Source organism: Schistocerca nitens, chromosome 3 (genome assembly GCF_023898315.1).
Source record: "Schistocerca nitens isolate TAMUIC-IGC-003100 chromosome 3, iqSchNite1.1, whole genome shotgun sequence".
NCBI classification, from domain to species: domain Eukaryota; kingdom Metazoa; phylum Arthropoda; class Insecta; order Orthoptera; family Acrididae; genus Schistocerca; species Schistocerca nitens.
In genome coordinates this window covers 553,846,631-553,867,984 of record NC_064616.1, presented here as the reverse complement: position 1 = coordinate 553,867,984, position 21,354 = coordinate 553,846,631, and the positions used below count along the sequence as shown (strand labels likewise).

At 43.5% G+C, this 21,354-nt stretch overlaps 1 protein-coding gene across 3 annotated transcripts in view; it reads left to right on the top strand.

Annotated features, from left to right (window-relative positions):
• Nucleotides 1-21,354, top strand: part of LOC126248461 (cytochrome P450 4C1-like) — a 269,044-nt gene that overhangs the window by 72,209 nt on the left and 175,481 nt on the right. The gene's annotated exons all lie outside the window — the stretch shown is intronic.

The window sequence follows — 21,354 nt, the reverse complement described above, 5'->3', positions numbered from 1 at the left end:
GTCCGATGTGTGTGCATAGATGTCTGGCAACTTATCTTGTCGACAATCCCTGCTTGGCGTGAAGAGATGATACGTGCACGGCCTGAGCCTACAGTGATAATTCGAGGAATGTTGACAGAACGTACAGTGAACTCAAGCCGCAGTGTTTCATTCGTGACTGGAAGCTCAGTGCGGTCTACTGGGCTGCACTGAGTATGCTGGTCTACCTTTAGCTCCATTACACAGGTACGTAGCGACTTCCTGTGGTCAAAATAACAATGAGAAAAAAGTTTCTGAAAAAACAATAACAATGCAAGTCATGATTGTACTGTAAAATCTTTCTGAGTAGTTTATTCTAACACATCATATGGAATGTATCTTGCCTCAGCGTCACTGAAAAAAAAAAGTGCTCTGCCGTTGACCTTGTGTTAAATGTTTGCTGCTTTCTTATTATTTTTGACTGTGCCTAACGGCATATTAATTTTAAGAACATAGCAATGGGATCATGTAGTCCCGAAACTGTGTTAAATAAACCTCGCATTTGGACTACTGGTGCGTCTTGCTCTGTTCTGATACAGGGGTTGCACAAATACAACATTGCGAAAAACATGTTCTTGAACATAAATGCAGATACAAACCAAGGTTGCAGGTTGCGCTGTGGTATTTGACCACTAGCGACAACTGTGCGATGCCCGAAATACATTACAAGTGCCAGTCGTGGTGATTGTGAATGAATTATGTCGCAGCTTACTAAATTCGAACATTGGCAAATTGTTGGCCCTCGTATGACGGGTGCTTCCGTAACCAAAGGAGCTGAAGTATTTGGTGTTTCAAGGGGTTCCATATCCAAGGTTTATACCGCATTCAGGGAAAAAGGAAAAACATTATCAGCTAATTCACAACTCGGATAAAAGTGCGTGGTGTGTGATCTGACAGACGGTCTTTGAAGATGATTGTGACGAAAAATAAGTGGGCGACAGCTGCAAAAGTCACTGTAAAATTGAATGTCGCATACGCCAATGCTTTCAGCACCAAAAAACAGAAGTTGAGCTCCACAAGCGGGGAATTTCAGGGCGAGGTGGAACTTCAAATCAATTCATCAGTCGTGCAACATGAAAACGTGGTTCCGGAGCCATAAATCCTGGCCTATGGAGGAACAGAAGAGAGTCATTTCGTTCTATGAGTTTTCTTTCACATTATTTCCAACTTATGGCCGAATTTACGTCCCAATAATGCACATCTAGGGGTTCTGTGATGATTTAGGCAGCCATATCATGGAATTCCATGGGCGCCATGATTATTCTGCAGGGTCACATTATTGCCAAGGATTATGTGTCCATTTCGGCTGATCATGTCCATCCCATGGTAGAATGTTTGTTCCAAGATAACAGGATTCCTGCTTACACAGCTCTCATCGTCCACGGTTGATTTTGTGAGGATGGGGATGAATTGTTGCATCTTGCCTGGCCACCACAGTCACCACATCTTTACATAACTGAACTTATGTGGCCTACTTTGGAGCGAAGGGCGCGCGATCGCTCTCCACCTACATAATAGTTACTTGAACTTGCAACTGTTTTACAGGAAGAATGCTATAAGATTCCCTCGGAAAAGATGCGGGTCCTGTATTTATCCATTACGAGGGGACTAGAAGCTGTTTTGAATGCCAACGGTTTTCCTACACCGTATTAGGCATGGTAGTGAGTTGTGCTTTCAGGGTTTTCACATTTTTCCTACCTCTGTATTATCTCTGTCATGACAGTTAATCACACTCTTAGTTAAGAATTCCTGAACATTGAGACTGAAGTATGCTGGAACATTGTCCTGTTGGCAGATGTACTTCAGACTGTCAATCTATAGTTGCGGAGTGCGACACTTTTGCAGCACGTTCAGTTTCGTGTATTGTGTAATGAAATTTCTCGTGATGAAAAAGAGGCCATAAAAGGAAAAGCTGTGGCACTGCACAGCACATATTAACTTTTGTTAGGTCTCCGATATGCTGTGTGAAACTGTGGGGATTTTTGTAGTTCCAGATTCGTTCATCCTAATTATTCACTGTACCATTGATCAAAAATAATAATTCATGACTAATCTCAAGTTTTCACGCAAACCACCTTTTTCCATAGGCTGTTGCAGTAGTGCAGCAAATTCAAAACGAATTGATGATAGCGCTGTGGTGTACGGGAAGCTGTCGAAGATGAGTGACTGTAAGAGGATACAAAATGACTAAGACAAAATTACTAGGTGGTGTGATAAATGGCAGCTAGCTCTCAATGTAGAAAAATGCAAGTTAACGTGCATGTGTACAAAAGCAAACCCGTTTTGTTCGGATACAGAATTAGTAATGTCCTGCTTGACATAATCACATGGTTGAAATATCTAAGAGTAACGTTGCAAAGCGATATGAATCGGAACGAGCATGTGAGGATTGTTGCAGGGAAGGTCGACTTCGGGTTATTGGGGGAATTTTAGTATAGTGTGGTTCATCTGTAAAAGACACGGCATATGTGACGCTAGTGCGACCTATTGTTGAGCACTCCCTGAGTGTTTGGGAACCGCACAATGTGAGGTTGAAGGAAGACATCTACCAAGAGAAACTCCCCATCGCATCCCCCTCAGATTTAGTGATAAGAGGGCCCAGTGGACATGCCGTCAAAAACTAAACACAGGGCCATCTTACCACTAAATCTGAGGGGGTACGATGGGCAATTTCCCTTGTAAGCAGTTCAGAGGCGGGCTGATAGATTTGTTACCGGTAGGTTTGAACAACACGCAGCTACTACGGCGATGCTTAGGGAACTCAAATGGCAATCCCTGGAGAGAAGGCGACTTTCTTTTCGATGCACACTGTTGGGGAAAATTTAGAGAACCGGCATTTGAAGCCGACTTAAGGACCAAAGAAATAAGATACCAGACATTAGGGCTCCTACGGGGGTATGTAGACAGTCGTTTTTCCTTCGCTCTATTTGTGAGTGGAACAGGAAAGGAAACGACTAGTAGCGGTACAGGGTGCCCTCCGCCACGCGCCGCATGGTCGTTGCTGAGTGTGTATGTAGATGTAGAATTACTTCGTCCGTGGGCGTCACAGTTTCAAGCATGGAGACGCTGGAAAGTTTCTGCTACAATATTTTGAGTTAGATTTAGCGAACTATGTGTAATAAAAATCTACTCGTCGAATTCTGTGGGTTAAGTGGTGAAGTAACTTAACTGTTTCTTCAATCACTGTCGGTAAACTCTCTGATTACTTCTCACGGAGTCATTATGTGGGGGAAAACTGCGCGCAAAACCGCTTAGTGGAGTAGGAAATTGTTGAATCTGTGTGAAAACTTATTCAGAAGTGCCGCTACTGTCTTCAGACACATTGGTGGAAATGAAATTCAAGCCGGCGTAAGGTCTGTAGCGACTGTGCCTACCTTCAACAATCACTACTGATGCTATTCGACATAAATGAACGAAAACTGGTGAATTAAAACAATTATTTAGTGTTTTCTCTATATAGCTGAAAATTTTTGAAATATAATTTAAATAAGCCCGCTTGAACAATAAATTCAAACCTTGAAACACCCCATTTCCTAGTCCGGCAGCCGGCCGGTGTGGCCGAGCGGTTCTAGGCGCTTCAGTCTGGAACCGTGCGACCGCTACGGTCGCAGGTTCGAATCCTACCTCGGGCATGAACGTGTGTGATGTTCTTAGGTTAGTTATGTTTAAGTAGTTCTAAGTTCTGGGAGACTGATGACCTCAGATGTTAAGTCCCTGTTCAGAGCCATTGGAGCCAGCCTAGTCCGGCTGCTAGCTGTTGTCTACAACAGGGTCGGGTATTGTAGGAAGAAGTCTTTCTTTTGCCTGGCACTGATGGTCCAGTCTTTCCCTAATCCTCCTAAAGGGTTTGTAGCCGGAGCCTACATGATTGGCTTAGAGATAGAGTAATTCCTCCATAACGGCCGGTAATTCCAATATCCGCTGCAGAAAAAGTTCTGCAAGTCCTACCAGGAATTATAACTTCACAGAAACCCTACTAGCGGGTGCAGGAAATGGCCTATGGAAATGGCTACATTCTGCTGTTGATTGTGACTGGCTGAATGGCCTAAATGTTAAATGATTTAGTGGAGCAGTCTGGAGCTCGCGCAATGGGGCAGTCAATCGGTAATTCTCCTGGGTCATCGGGTCCTGCGCAATGCCGGAGATACCGCTTGTGTCTTTCGTGAAACTCTCTGTGTAATAAAAGTAACACGAGTGAATTTTACTATGTACTGAAGTGTCCAAGTGATAATTATTCTCAAATGGTTCAAATGGCTCTAAGCACTATCGGATTTAACATCTGAGGTCATCAGTCCCCTAGACTTAGAACTACTTAAACCTAACTATTCTATGTACATCACACACATCCATGCCCACGGCAGGATTCGAGCCTGCGACCGTAGCAGCAGCGCGGTTCCGGACTAAAGCGCCTAGAACCGCTCCGCCACAACGGCCGGCGATTATTATTCTAACGGAAGTATACAGGGTGTTACAAAAAGGTACGGCCAAACTTTCAGGAAACATTCCTCACACACAAAGAAAGAAAATATGTTGTGTGGACATGTGTCCGGAAACGCTTACTTTCCATGTTAGAGCTCATTTTATTACTTCTCTTCAAATCACATTAATCATGGAATGGAAACACACAGCAACAGAACGTACCAGCGTGACTTCAAACACTTTGTTACAGGAAATGTTCAAAATGCTCTCCGTTAGCGAGGATACATGCATCCACTCTCCATCGCATGGAATCCCTGATGCGCTGATGCAGCCCTGGAGAATGGCGTAATGTATCACAGCCGTCCACAATACGAGCACGAAGAGTCTCTACATTTGGTACCGGGGTTGCGTAGACAAGAGCTTTCAAATGCCCCCATAAATGAAAGTCAAGAGGGTTGAGGTAAGGAGAGCGTGGAGGCCATGGAATTGGTCCACCTCTACCAATCCATCGGTCACCGAATCTGTTGTTGAGAAGCGTACGAACACTTTGACTGAAATGTGCAGGAGCTCCATCGCGCATGAACCACATGTTGTGTGGTTCTTGTAAAGGCATATGTTCTAGCAGCACAGGTAGAGTATCCCGTATGAAATCATGATAACGTGCTCCATTGAGCGTAGGTGGACGAAACTAAAATGAGCTCTAACATGGAAATTAAGCGTTTCCGGACACATGTCCATATAACATCTTTTCTTTATTTGTGTGTGAGGAATGTTTCCTGAAAGTTTGGCCGTACCTTTTTGTAACACCCTGTGTACATTGCTGAACAAAAGAAAGCGCCAGTCGGATGCCTGCGTAAATTCGTGTACATGCGCACCGTCAGCGAGTATGTAACTGATTGGAGTTAAATTCTCTGTGACAGATAGAACGGCCACCAGAGTGATTAATGTTGTTCTTATTTATTGTTGTTAATAGGTCTGTTAAGGTATATAACATGCATGATTAGCGTCAACTGCTGAATGATCACTGCTATGGACATGGAATTACCGTGTACTCGAGTGAGACACATTACCACCATTTGACAGAGTTTGAAAGGGGTCTCATTGCGTGTCTCCATTTGGCTGACCGGTCGAATTGTGCAAAATCCAGATATGTGGGGCTTCCGGAAGCGACAGCACGGGAACATGAGAATAGGCTCACTTGTCCTCAAGGAGGGTCTACTAGGTTTGAACATTACATGGGAGGATCGTCGTATTGCGCACGAAGTACATTGTAATCCATTCACGTCTACGCCTGCCATCCGATAACAACTAATGGAACCCCTTCTATATTCTGTGTCATTCTGCTCCATTGGTCGGCGACTAGCAGCAGCCAGACTAGGAAATACCGTGCCATGAGTTAACAATACAACACGAACGGCTGCGTTTGGAGTGGGGCAATAACCGGGAAGCATGGGCTGCGAATGAATGCGTCGCATTATGTTCAGCGATTAATCACGATTCTGCACTACAACAGATGACTGTCGTAAGCGAATGTGGCGGCGACCTGCAGAGAGGTCCCACTCTTCAGTGTTTGGGGAGACACAGCTGTGGTTCTCCTGGCGTCATGGTGCGGGTAACCGTCAGCTATGACTTCTGATTGCGTCTGGTAGCGACCTGGAGACTCTGAAGGCATAACGGTACGTCACAGACATACTGCGTCTTCATGTGTTAGCTCTCATGAGACAGTATCGTGGTGCCATTTTTCAACTGGACAGTGCTCGTCCACATATGGCACGTGTCTCTATGAGCTGTATGGATCATGTTGAGGCATTCCCGTGGCCAACGAGATTCCAGATCTGTTCCCGATATAACATATGTGGACCCAGCTCAGACGGCAACTCTGTCCCTGTACCAGTATCCAGGATATCAAGGATAAGTGAAAACGGTTGTAAGCCAGCATGCCTCAACAGAAGACACAACGGCTTGGTCACGTTCTTTCCACATCAGAGCATGCATCCAAGCCAGAGAAGACGCAACGCCATAGTGTTAAGTGGGCTCATACTCCCAAGTTCATTACAAATTTGACTCGAATTTGTAATCAATGAAATGACATCTTACACCCTCTCAACCTGTTAACCTTGATTTCGTTTCTTCATCCTCTTCCCTGTACTTCACTGTATATGTTGTGCAGTGAATTTTTTTCCCTCAGCTTCTTAGAAATCTAATTGATACGGTTTTCTCAGTTTGGTATCAAGATTTCTTGGATTATTTAAGAATTAACGGCTCTGTCGATCAGAGTAAAACTCAGTTATCCTGCAGTTTGAGTCCACAGTACTTGTTTCATAATTGTGTAGCCTAGCGCGGTATTACATAAATCATCCAAAACCTGTTTTTGTCTTCCTAGGGAGTATATCACCTTCACTTGTTGCTGATAAGCTGAGATTGGGTTTCAGGCTTCAAAACGGAATATTAAGTCAAATATGTTGTTATAACGTACCATCTCCAGGAAGTTGAAATTATTTTGACACTTTTTTAATTTGTACAAAGAAAAGACTTTTTTTGTATGGTAAGATCCTATGGGACCAAACTGCTGTGGTTTTCGGTCCCTAAGCTTACACACTACTTAATCTAACTTGAGCTAAGGACGACACAGACACAGACACAGACACACACACACACACACACACACACACACACACACTCATGCCCGAAGGAGGACTCGAACCTCCGACGGGGGCAGCCACGCGAACCGTGACAAGGCGCCAAGATCGCGCGTACCCAGCGCGGCAGCAAAGACTTACTGCAATTATTACGCAGCATATCATCGTTTCGATTTCCACACTATGTTGACACAAAAATACAGAGTACATCATTTGAAACGCTATAGTTTCTTTTGGATTATTCAGGCCGCTGGATGTGCCGGTAACTACTGTTCTAGATCAGCTGATAAAGTGATAACCAACGTATCGTTGTCTTTATAATCCCACGTTTTACCGCCGTAGTTCAAGGTTTACTGCTTAAGATAAGATAACTTTGCGGTGATGTAGGCTCTCGGAAACTAATGCCGCTCCTGATTTTTACCTGTGCGACAAACCCTAATCACGCCGCCCTCTGTGAAGTCGTGGAAGCGCTTCATAGAGAAGAGGTAGCGGATTAGGTACGAATTTGAATTTTTAAATGAGCATTAAGTATTTGTATACTCCTTAGGTGCAGGGCTGAAACTTGTGTTTGGTGCTAGTTAATTAAATAATGAGCACGTGTAAGCATGAAGGTGAATGACCACAACACAAGTGAGCTGACTGTATGGCCTGGCCTAGTATAAAAACGCCATGTAAAAAAAAAAAGAAGGAACAATGGAACCATGGTAATATCTTTTTCAGATTTCTGATGACAATAACTACACTTCATATTACATTCAGTACTAACTGGAAAAGTTCCACAATTTTCTCCTTAGGCAGGGATTACAGCAGGACTAGATCACTGTTCATTAACTGACGCCATGGGGATGTGTGTTTTATAGATGTCTAGTCAGTGTCTTATTTGTTAACGATGAATCTGAGAAGAACCATAAGGGTAATTACAGTTGTACTTTATAAAATTACCCTTTGACAAGATCGCATTGCAGAAAGGTCAGCCGTTGATTCAGAATAACGTTTTCGATATGTCGTCGTTTGGCAGTAGAGCCTTTATTTTGTTACAGGATGTACTGGTGACACTTCCACTCTGTAATACTGACACTGAGTTTACATTGCGGTGAAAAGTGATCTTAGTATTAGATGAGATACGTAAAGGAGTTGTTGGTTCAATTTACACTTGTGAGCAATAATTGTAGATTTCAGAGGTTTTCTCCGTGTTTCCTTGGGTATAGTACATACAGCATGGTTCCGCCCAGAAATAATGAGATATGAGAAGTAATTATTTTTAAATATTTCATCACTGTGTGTCTCTTGTACTTATTGATGGTGACTACTTTCGGACTTGCATCCATTCCCAAAAGATCTCACAGGAACAGAATTACAGCAGATGTTATAATAGTAGTACCAGTACTGGAAGAGTGTGACACTAGTTCATGTTGCAACATGATACAAACAAGGTTCCGTACCTCTTCGTAAATGATTGAATACAGCTGTGTATGAATGCCTGGAAAACCACAGCAAATAATCCAAATGGTAATGCAGATGCTTAAACATACGGTAGATAAGTTACTATGAGCAGTGCGAAGCAAACTAGTGCTGGAGCTCAGCAGCAGCTACCAAGTAATAGCGACAGAGGCCGCTAGTGGCGACCTGCACATAGGACAAAATGTTTATTATCTAATAAATTGTTCTAACACTGTAATGTTTTCATGACAAAGTATGTAATAATAATTAAAACGTACTGGAACCACCTAGTGGTAGTAACCAACCCAAGCACAATTAAAATAAGAACAGTCTGCATAAGATATACCGCCACATTCGTCGTGATTTGCAACATCATATTCAGGTTACACCTTAAAACGCTAACTGTCGAAACGAATATTGATCCCCATCCCGGATGTTGAACTTGACAGTGACATATATCCTTCCTTCCAACTGTAACCTTGCCTTGTCCCCCCCTCCCCCCAAGGTCCCCCTTTTCCTTTCCCCTCCTTCTCACAGAGCGGATTTTCCTCCTTCCCTCCCCCCCCCCCCCCCCGAGTCACAGCACCCCATCCTCACTCATTCCCTCCCCGCCCTCTTCGGCGCGCCCCCCGCCCGTCTCCCTCCCTCTCTTCCCCTCCGTCCCTTCTACCCTTCACCCTCGTCACCTTGCGCCTGGCAGATCCTCATCGTCATCATTGTGCTACGTCAGTGTTGTGTTTGGTGCTGTTCTCCTGTGCATCGAGAGGTGTGCTTTTAATAGTGTGCTGGACTTGTACATAGCGTTACTGTCAGTGATTGTTATGTGCTACGCCGTCCGTCGATACTTTTATGCTCCAGTCATACTTCGCCTTGTGTTCTTTTAATTGTCCCAGTGAGTGTTTTTTTGCGCTCAATACTTTTCAAGGTTTTTGTCTCCATTTTACAGTCGCCCTCTTTTTGTCTGTCCTCGTCCATTATGTTCCCCCTTTTTTATATTATTGTCCGCCTTATTTTCTCCTTTGACTTTTAAATGTCTTCTGATGTATCAGTATTGTCTTTTGGCTGAAGAGCAGCACATATTCCCCGGATGGGGAATTGAAATTCGATAAAGAAAACAAAATGAATATTGAGAATAAGTAATATAGTAAATGAACAGCACAAAATAACAAACTGTATAAGAAAATAGCGCCATATATGGCGTTGTTCGAAGTACATGTCCAGGTTGCAGTTCAAAGCGCAAACAGGTGAGACAGATTTTAAACAGTGACGAGAACAGAAGTTTAATATAGAACAGAAACACTCTCCCTCAAGAAAAAAGGACTACTAGATGAGCTCGAGAAGAAGGAAAGAGTAATTCTGAGGAAGATTCTTGGTGGACACAAAAAAATTGGTGAAAAACGGGTAAAGATGAGCGGTGAGAAGATCTACAAATTTATTAAACCAGTGACAACGGAAATGAGAAAGAGAAGGCTGATGTTCTTTGCTCATCTGTTGAGAATGCATAACGGCAGATTAACGAAGAAAATCTTCAATATAATTCAAGAGAGGAAAACACCCAACTCTTCCTTGCAAGGAATAAAGAAAGACCTCAGTGAACTTGGACTTACAGAAATGGACGCAATGAATAGGGACAAGTACAGAAAGGCAATAACTGAATCTGAGGTTTTTCAGGAGGCTCCAAAACCGTAGACCAACAGAAAACTAACAGCTGAATATCTGGCAAAAGTGGCAGCAGGCAGAAGAGCAGCCCGAGAGAAGAGAGAAAGAAAAGTGAACATGAAACAAAATTTGTAATGTGGTCCTTAGTTGGACAATTCATGTAAGTAAATAAATAATAATAAAATAGTAAACTATGTTAGCTGACTTGTAATCAATAGAGGCCACTATAAACTCTGTATGCAAAGATCCAAATATCTATTCTACAATAAAACCATTACTTTCATTACAACGCTACGTTTAATAAAACACAATGGCAAATGGAGTTTGTCCACTTTGGACTAACATTGACCCAGTATCCATTAGCTAAAGAAGTTCACAAAAATTTGTAGCTCAAAATGTGTGTGACTTCCTAAGGGATCAAACTGCTACATCTACATCTACATTTATACTCCGCAAGCCACCCAACGGTGTGTGGCGGAGGGCACTTTACGTGCCACTGTCATTACCTCCCTTTCCTGCTCCAGTTGCGTATGGTTCACGTGAAGAACGACTGCCGGAAAGCCTCTGTGCGCGCTCCAATCTCTCTAATTTTACATTCGTGATCTCCTCGGGAGGTATAAGTAAGGGGAAGCAATATATTCGATACCTCATCCAGAAACGCACACTCTCGAAACCTGGACAGCAAGCTACACCGCGATGCAGAGCGCCTCTCTTGCAGAGTCTGCCACTTGGGTTTTGCTAAACATCTCCGTAACGCTGCCACGCTTACCAAATAACCCTGTGACGAAACGCGCCGCTCTTCTTTGGATCTTCTCTATCTCCTCCGTCAGCCCTATCTGGTATGGATCCCACACTGATGAGCAATACTCAAGTATAGGTCGAACGAGTGTTTTGTAAGCCACCTCCTTTGTTTTTCTAAGGACTCTCCTAATGAATCTCAACCTGGTGCCTGCCTTACCAATCATTCCACTTCAAATCGTTCTGCACGCATACTCCCAGATATTTTACAGAAGTAACTGCTACCAGTGTTTGTTCCGCTATGATATAATCATACAATAAAGGATCCTTCTTTCTGCTGAGGCCATCGGTCCCTAGAAGAACATACTACTTAAACTAACTTATGCTAAGAACAACAAACACACCCATGACCGAGGGAGGACTCGAACCTCCGACGGGAGGGCCGCGCAATCCGTGACATGGCGCCTCAAACCGCGATGCTATTTGAAGCTCCACATATGGCTTTATACGTAGGTTACATACCTTAGTCATATTACTTTTTTCAGGCAGACAATTTATTAAAATACGAATTAAAAACAAAGTTGTGTATTCCGTCACAGATGTTGACACAAAGCCTCTTTGGGTATTCTACAGATAAGTTCGGTATCTGTACATGCGTTGTAATCTTCGAATACAGGTTCTCCAAATGTCCCCAGCAGAGTTTCTCGAGAACGCTGTCTTTGTTCCACAGATTCCCATTTAAGTTCTCTAAGTATATCTACTACACTGTTGCACGAATTACACCAAAATGTTAAGATTCTAGCAGCGCACCTCTCAATTCGTTTGATTCCTTTCGTCATACCCATTTGGTATGGACTCCGGAAATTGGTCGGTCTAGCATGTTGTGTGCAATTTTGTTCGTAGACGCAGTGAACTTTTCCAGAATCCTTCACACAAATCTAAGTCTTCCATTCGACTTCACTAATACTGAATTTACGTGATCGTGATCGTCCCACTTCCTAGTATTACCTCTATAACTGTGGTGACAAACGTCAAGGGATAGCGATATGCCATGTACAAATGGGGTTAGTATGGCGTACACAAGATATAAAAGGGCAATGCATTGGTGGAGCTGTCATTTGTACTCAACGTGGTACATGTGAAAAGGTGTTCGACGTGATTATGGCCGCATGACGGGAATTAACAAACTCTGAACACAGAATGATAGTTGGAGCTATACGCATGGGACATTCTATTTTGAAAATCGTTAGTGTATTCAGTATTCCGAGATCCACAGTGTCAAGAGTTTTCCAAGGATACCAAATTTCAGGCATTATCTGTCACCAACGACAACACAGTGGCCTACGGTCTTCACTTAACGGGCCAGTGCAGCGCCGTATGCGTAGAATCTACAGTGCTAACATACAAGCAAAACTGCTTGAAATAACCACAAAAATCAATGTGAGACGTGCGACGAATGTATCCGTTTAGACAACGCAATAAAATTTGGCGTTAATGGGCTATGGCAGCAGACGATTGAAGGGAGTGTCTTTGCTAACAGCCCTACATCGCCTGCAACGCCTCTCCTGGGCTCGTGACCATATCTGCTGGACCCTAGACGACTGGAAAATCGTGGCCTGGTCGGATGAGTCTCGATTTCAGTTGGCAAGAACTGATTGCAGAGTTCGAGTGTGGCAGGCCCCACGAAGCCATGGATTCAATTTGTCAACAAGCCCCTATGCAAGCTGGTGTATGCTGTATTTACATGGAATGGACTGGGTCCTCCAGTCCAACTGAACCGACCATTGACTGTAAATGGTTATTTTCGGCTATTTGGAAACCATCTACAGCCATTCATGCATTCATGGATTTCATGTCCCAAACACCTATGGAGTTTTTATGGATGACATTGCGGCATGTCACCGGGCCAAAATTGTTCGCGACTGGTATGAAGAATACTGTGGAGAATTCTAGCGAATGATTTGGCCACCCAGATCGCCCGACATGGGACATAATCGAGAGGTCGATCCATGCACGAAATACTGCACCGCCAACGTTTTCGCAGTTATGGACGGGTATAGCTACGGCTCAGTATTTCTGCAAGGAACTTCCAACGACTTGTTGAGCCCATGCCACCTCGAGTTGCTTCACTATGTTGGGCAAAAGGAGAACTCATATTAGTAGGTATTTCATGACTTTTGTCGCCTCAGTGTGTACGTATACACTGTAACATGTTCAAGATGTTATCCACTAATGTTGTAGTCGGGTACTACCAGGCACTTCCTCTTTGCTAGATAAATTATGTTAAATCTGTCCGCATTAAAAGAGAACTGCCATTCATAACACCAAGTGTAATTTTTTTCGAATCTTTCTGCTATTCCTTACGAGCATCCAATGAAGATATTTTTCTGTACATTACAACATCTCAGCGAACAATCTTACAGTGGCGCTCATCCTGTTCGAAAAATCATTTCTTTATATTATATATGATTGACAGCACTCAAGTATGGGGGAAATCTAGAGTATTATGAAATACAAAAATAAGAATGCGAGAGCCGCTATCGCTAATTATAATTTTGATGAGCGGTTTCGGCAAATATAAGTTGCCACCATCGGATCTGTAAAGCATACAGATCGAAAATACAAGCATAATCGAGTCATATATAATAGAGTGGGGTACACATTTACACAATTTGGACATATACAACATACCATATACAAATACACCTTAACAAATCCCCATCATATGTGCAATATATAGTGTCAAGTCGTATCACATCATTACAGGGACATGAAGAAAGTGATACATTGGCATGTCAGTTATGCAACAATATTTACATAAAATACCATGCATGCTGCACCAACTGCACAAGCTCTTAATCACACAACAGACGAGAGACGGCAGAGAATGACAAGTCAAAAGTAAAGAAGTTACAAACTAACACCATGTGACACTGCAGTAGTAAACAAACGGAAATACAGTCGTAACATAGAAAGCATCAGGAAGAAGTTAACATCCAAGGAGTACACAAAAAATTAATTATACATAATCCAGACCAGATATTGGAGCAACTAAATTCCTTTTATAAATCTTTTTAATTTTTTTTTTTATTTTACAATTCCAATAACACTGTAAAAGAAAGTATTTTATATCAACTGCACTAACCTACTATATATACAGTCGAAACAGTTATGAGGCAAGTACAGTGTGGAAAATATATCGCCACTGAATAAGCTTACAGAAGATCACTCGATGTACAGCTGATAAGAATACAGAAACAATGAACGAATTACATGCCACGATGTATGTAGATAACAAAAGGATCAACTAAAATTCTGCATTCTTAAATTATCAGATATGATCACATTATTGTAGACCAACGACAGTACAGCACTAGGTCTAGGTGCTACTATAACATGGTGGTCGAGGTCTACGTTTGGTGTAACAAATTAATAGTATAAGACCAAAATTTTGTAATGAATAAGTGTATGCAAATTGTTTGCAATATAATTATGTAAGTACAGTATTATGGTAACCGTGATTAAATTATGCCGGCCGGAGTGGCCGTGCGGTTCTGGGCGCTACAGTCTGGAGCCGAGCGACCGCTACGGTCGCACGTTCGAATCCTGCCTCGGGCATGGATGTGTGTGATGTCCTTAGGTTAGTTAGGTTTAAGTAGTTCTAAGGTATTGGGGACTGATGACCTCAGCAGTTAAGTCCCATAGTGCTCAGAGCCATTTGAACCAACCAACACCTAGTATACGGCCAGGAAATACTTACTGAGTAAATGTATATAAGTAATTTGAAAATACTGATATAAGTACAGTATGTCATGTACATACATACGGAGTGAACATTAATAAAACCGAAAAACTGCAGGGACGGATTCCTGACTGAAAACGGAGGGAAAAAGGTGATACAAATATGTTTTCGGAAATGGACGCTGTGCGTGCAATGACAACAAATCGTCCCGGGACACAGTAAAGAGTTGCACTGCATCCACGTCACAACAGATGTTCAAAGTAGCCTCCATGGAATTGCAGGTGAGCCCGCATCTCGTGGTCGTGCGGTAGCGTTCTCGCTTCCCACGCCCGGGTTCCCGGGTTCGATTCCCGGCGGGGTAAGGGATTTTCTCTGCCTCGTGATGGCTGGGTGTTGTGTGCTGTCCTTAGGTTAGCTAGGTTTAAGTAGTTCTAAGTTCTAGGGGACTTATGACCACAGCAGTTGAGTCCCATAGTGCTCAGAGCCATTTGAACCATTTTTTATTGCAGGTGAGAGGGATAAAATGGTTCAAATGGCTCTGAGCACTATGGGACTCAACTGCTGTGGTCATAAGTCCCCTAGAACTTAGAACTACTTAAACCTAACTAACCTAAGGACAGCACACAACACCCAGCCATCACGAGGCAGAGAAAATCCCTGACCCCGCCGGGAATCGAAGGTGAGAGGGATAGTAGAGGTTGTCAGCCAGGATACACAAAATCGTACTTCAGCTTACGACAATGTCCGCGGGACACTTGCCTGGAGCATGTATTAGGTAGGTTTCCTCTCAGTGTCCTGTAGAACCCGCTCCTCCAAATCTGGTGCAGCACAGTCCGGCGCCTCCTTGCACATTCGTCTATCTGAAACAACGCATGGTCACACAAACTCCCAAAAAGGGATTGAAATATTGTTTGATATGCTTGGTGTCTAAGGGGGTAATTGTTTTGGTATAGCTGTGCTGCCTCCCGACCGTTCTCATCTGCTTGGCCGTACACAAACACCATCTCGGCTTATTCCCGGCGGAAATATGACATCATTCTGCTGCTTACAGTACGCTGCGTCAGCCACACGGCCTACAGCACACAAGGAACACACGGCACGTGGTCAGAAGAACTGTCATTCGTCAGCTCCATCTATCGTGGCAATCATGCATTTCCGAACACATATCCATAGGACCATTTTTCCTCCGTTTCCAGCCAGGAATCCGTTCCTGCAGTTTGTCGGTTTTATTTATGTTCACCTTGTTCATTGTTTCTTTACTCTTATCACGTAAACATCGAGTGAACTGCTGCAACCTCATTCAATGGCGATATATTTTTCACATTTTACTTGCTTCATAACTCTTTTGACAATAACGTGCAGTAGGTTGGTACAGTTGATATACAATACTTTCTTTTACATTGTTATCATAATTGTAAACTTAAAATACTAATTCTTTATAAAAGGAAATTTGTTACGTATTCCATTATCTGGTCTGGATTACGTGGCCTTTGTAATTAAATACAGAATTGTGTATATTGCATTATTTTGTGTTCTTCTTGGATGTAACTTCTACCTGGTGCTTTCTGTGCTATGACTGTATTTCGGTATATTTATTACTGCAGTGCCACCTGCTAGTAGTGGAACATCTTTGCTTTTGACTTGTGATTCTCAGTCGTCTTTCACCTGTTGCGTGAATATGAACCTGTGCAGTTGGTGCAACGTGCGTGATATTTTATGTAAAACTTATTGTATTATTGACATGTCGTCGACGTCCCCCCCCCCCTCCCACCGATACCTGAGTGGTCAGCGTGTCGGATTGCCGTCCTACGGGTCCGGGTTCGATTCCCGGCAGGGTCGGGGATTTTCTCCGCTCGGGGACTGGGTGTTGTACTATCTTCATCATCATTTCATCCCCATTCGGCGCGCAGGTTGCCCAATGTGGCGTCGAATGTAATAAAGACCTGCACCAAAGCGGCCGGACCCGCCCCGCAAGGGGCCTCCCGGCCAATGACGCCAAACGCCCATTTCCATTGACATGCCGATGTATCACTTTCTTCATGTTCTTGGAACGACCTGATAGGACTTGACACTATGTATATATACAGTGTGGTCCATTGATAGTGACCGGGTCAAATATCTCACGAAATAAGCATCAAACGAAAAAACTACAAAGAACGAAACTTGTCTAGCTTGAAGGGGGAAACCAGATGGCGCTATGGTTGGCCCGCTAGATGGCGCTGCCATAGGTCAAACGGATATCAACTGAGTTTTTTTTTTTAAATAAGAACCCCCATTTTTATTACATATTCGTGTAGTACGTGATAGATGGCACTGTAATAGTCACAAACGTGAAAGTACGTGGTATCACGTAATATTCCGCCAGTGCGGACGGTATTTGATTCGTGATACATTACCCGTGGCCGGCCGCGGTGGTCTAGTGGTTCTAGGCGCTCAGTCCGGAACCACGAGACTGCTACGGTCGCAGGTTCGAATCCTGCCTCGGGCATGGATGTGTGTGATGTCCTTAGGTTAGTTAAGTTTAAGTAGTTCTAAGTTCTAGGGGATTGATGACCACAGATGTTAAGTCCCATAGTGCTCAGAGCCATTTGAACCATTTTTACATTACCCGTGTTAAAATGGACCGTATACCAATTGCGGAAAAGATCGATATCGTGTTGTTGTATGGCTATTGTGATCAAAATGCCCAACGGGCGTGTGCTATGTATGCTGCTCGGTATCCTGGACGACATCATCCAAGTGTCCGGACCGTTCGCCGGATAGTTACGTTATTTAAGGAAAAAAGAAGTTTCAGCCACATGTGAAACATCAGCCACGACCTGCAACGAATGATGATGCCCAAGTAGGTGCTTTAGCTGCTGTCGCGGCTAAACAGCACATCAGTAGCAGACAAACTGCGCGAGAATCGGGAATCTAAAAACCGTTGGTGTTGAAAATGCTACATCAACGTCGATTGCATCCGTACCATGTTTCTATGCACTAGGAATTGCATGGCGACGACTCTGAACGTCGTGACCAGTTCTGCCACTGGGCACAAGAGAAATTACGGGACGATGACAGATTTTTTGCACTCGTTCTGTTTAGCGACGAAGCGTCATTCACCAACAGCGGTAACGTAAACCGACATAATATGCACTATTGGGCAACGGAAAATTCACGATGGCTGCGACAAGTGGAACATCAGCAACCTTGGCGGGTTAATGTACTGTGCGGCATTATGGGAGGAAGGATAATTGGCCCCCATTTTATCGATGCCAATCTAAATGGTGCAATGTATGCTGATTTCCTACGTAATGTTCTACCGATGTTACTACAAGATGATTCACTGCATGACAGAATGGCGATGTACTTCCAACATGATGGATGTCCGGCACATTGCTCGCGTGCGGTCGAAGCGGTATTGAATAGCATATTTCATGACAAGTGGATTGGTCGTCGATGCACCATACCATGGCCCGCACGTTCACCGAATCTGACGTCCCCGGATTTCTTTCTGTGGGGAAAGTTGAAGGATATTTGCCATCGTGATGCACCGACAACGCCTGACAACATGCATCAGCGCATTGTCACTGCATGTGCGAACATTACGAAAGGCGAACTACTCGCTTTTGAGAGGAATGTCGTTACACGTATTGCCAAATGCACTGAGGTTGACGGACATCGTTCTGAGCATTTATTGCATTAGTGTGGTATTTACAGGTAATCACGCTGTAACAGCATGCGTTCTCAGAAACGATAAGTTCACAAAGGTACATGTATCACATTGCAACAACCGAAATAAAATGTTCAAACGTACCTACGTTCTGTATTTTAATTTAAAAAACCTACCTTTTACCAACTGTTCGTCTAAACTTGTGAGCCATACGTTTGTGACTATTACAGCGCCATCTATCACAAAGCGAAAAAAGTGGTCCAACTAAAACATTTATATTTCTTTACGTACTACACGAATATGTAATAAAAATTGGGGGTTCCCATTTAAAAAAGCGCAGTTGGTATCCGTTTGGCCTATGGCAGCGCCATCTAGCGGGCCAACCATAGCGCCATCTGTTTTTCCCCTTCAAGCTAGACTAGTTTCGTTCTTTGTAGGTTTTTCGTTTGACGCTTATTTCGTGAGATATTTGGCCCGGCCACGATCAATGGACCACCCTGTATATTTATTTTGCACATATTACGGAGATTTATTGAGGTATATTTGCATAAGGTATACTGATATATCCATGATGTGTAAATATGTAAATTATTTCAATTTGTAAATTATGCTTGTATTTTCCATCTATAGGTCTTAACAGATCCGATGATAACAACCTAGATTTGCTGAAACCAGTCATCAAAAGGAAAATTATAATTAGTGGTCTTGGCTACTGAAAATTTTTTCTTCTGTATTTCATTTGTGTATATAAAACATTATAGCTGCTATTGTTCTGTTTGGGACATGTTACTTTCGGTTATGTGTAACATTTGCCTTTCTGTGTAAAGCACAGGATCTATCAGTCAAATATTTCTCGACCCAGTCACATATTTCAGAAGATACCCCGTATGACCGTATCTTGATAGGTAGTAGACAATATGGTAAAGTTCAGAACCTTCGGAAACCTAGGTAATCCGAATCGACCTGTCGTTTACAACACGTCGAGTATAAATAAAACAAGCTGTGTTTTACACAAGTGTTTTTTTCCTGAATCAGTGTCGACTCCTTGATAGATTGTCTTCCTCCCTGATAGTGATAATGTTTGAGCTCAGAACATGCTATAGGGTCCTGCCACAGACGAACGTCAGTGACACTGGTCTGTAGTTCTGTAAATCAATTACGTTATTTGTAAACATAAATGACCTGCGCTGTTTTCACGTCATACGGGGCCATACGTTGTGCAACATACTCTAGATGAATACACTGCTGGTCATTAAAATTGCTACACCAAGAAGAAATGCAGATGATAAACGGGTATTCATTGGACAAATATATTATACTAGAACTGACATGTGATTACATTTTCACGCAATTTGGGTGCATAGATCTTGAGAAATCAGTACCCATAACAACGACCTCTGGCTGTAATAACGGCCTTGATACGCCTGGGTATTGAGAGCTTGGATGGCGTGTACAGGTACAGCTGCCCATGCAGCTTCAACACGATACCACAGTTCATAAAGAGTAGTGACTGGAGTATTGTGACGAGCCAGTTGCTCGGCCACCATTGACCAGACGTTTTCAATTAGTGAGAGATCTGGAGAATGTGCTGGCCAGGATAGCAGTCGAACATTTCCCGTATCCAGAAAGGCCCGTACAGGATCTGCAACATGCGGTCGTGCATTATCCTGCTGAAATGTAGGGTTTCGCAGGGATCGAATGAAGGGTAGAGCCACGGGTCGTAACACATCTGAAATGTTACGTCCACTGTTCAAAGTGCCGTCAATGCGAACAAGAGGTGACCGAGACGTGTAACCAATGGCACCCCATACCATCATGCCGGGTGATACGCCAGTATGGCAATGACGAATACATGCTTCCAATGGGCGTTCACCGCGATGTCGCCAAACACGGATGCGACCATCATGATGCTGTAGACAGAACCCGGATTGATCCGAAAAAGTGACGTTTTGCCATTCGTGCACCCAGGTTCGTCGTTGAGTACACCATCGCAGGCGCTCCTGTCTGTGATGCAGCGTCAAGGGTAACCACAGCCGTGGTCTCCGAGCTGATAGTCCTTGCTGCTGCAAACGTCGTCGAACTGTTCGTGCAGATGGTTGTTGTCTTGCAAACGTCCCCATCTATTGACTCAGGGATCGAGACGTGGCTGCACGATCCGTTACAGCCATGCGGATAAGATGCCTGTCATCCTGCCTGAACCCACCGATTCCATATTCTGCCAACAGTCATTGGATCTCGACCAACGCGAGCAGCAATGTCGCGATACGATAAACCGCAACCGCGATAGGCTACAATCCGACGTTTATCAAAGTCGGAAACGTGATGGTACGCATTTCTCCTCCTTACACGAGGCATCACAACAACGTTTCACCAAGCAAACGCCGGTCAATTGCTGTCTGTGTATCAGAAATCGGTTGGAAACTTTCCTCATGTCAGCACGTTGTAGGTGTCGCCACCGGCGCCCACCTTGTGTGAATGCTGTGAAAAGCTAATCATTTGCATATCACAGCATCTTCTTCCTGTCGGTTAAATTTCGCGTCTGTAGCACGTCATCTTCGTGGTGTAGCAATTTTAATGGCCAGTAGTGTATGAGTCAGGAAAGGAGCTAATTTCGCAGCCTATTCATTTTAGGATCTGTCTTGTTTACTATAGGTAGTCACAACTGCTTTTAAATTACGAGGCTACTAATAACGTTATCTGTCATTTGTGGCCAGCCGATGTGGCCGAACGGTTCTAGGCGCTTCAGTCTGGAACCGCACGACCGCTACGGTCGCAGGTTCGAATCCTGCCTCGGGTATGGGTGTGTGTGATGTACTTAGGTTAGTTGGGTTTAAGTAGTTCTAAGTTCGAGGGGACTGATGACCTCAGATGTTAAGTCCCATAGTGCTCAGAGCCATTTGAACCATTTTTTTGTCATTTGTGATGCTGTGCAACGATCAGATATTGGTATGGTGTTGTCTGCCTGAATACATTTTAAATGTGGAATTTGCAATTTTTGCTTTCCGTCTGCTGCCTTGTGTTTTAATTTCAGACGGATTCACGAGAGA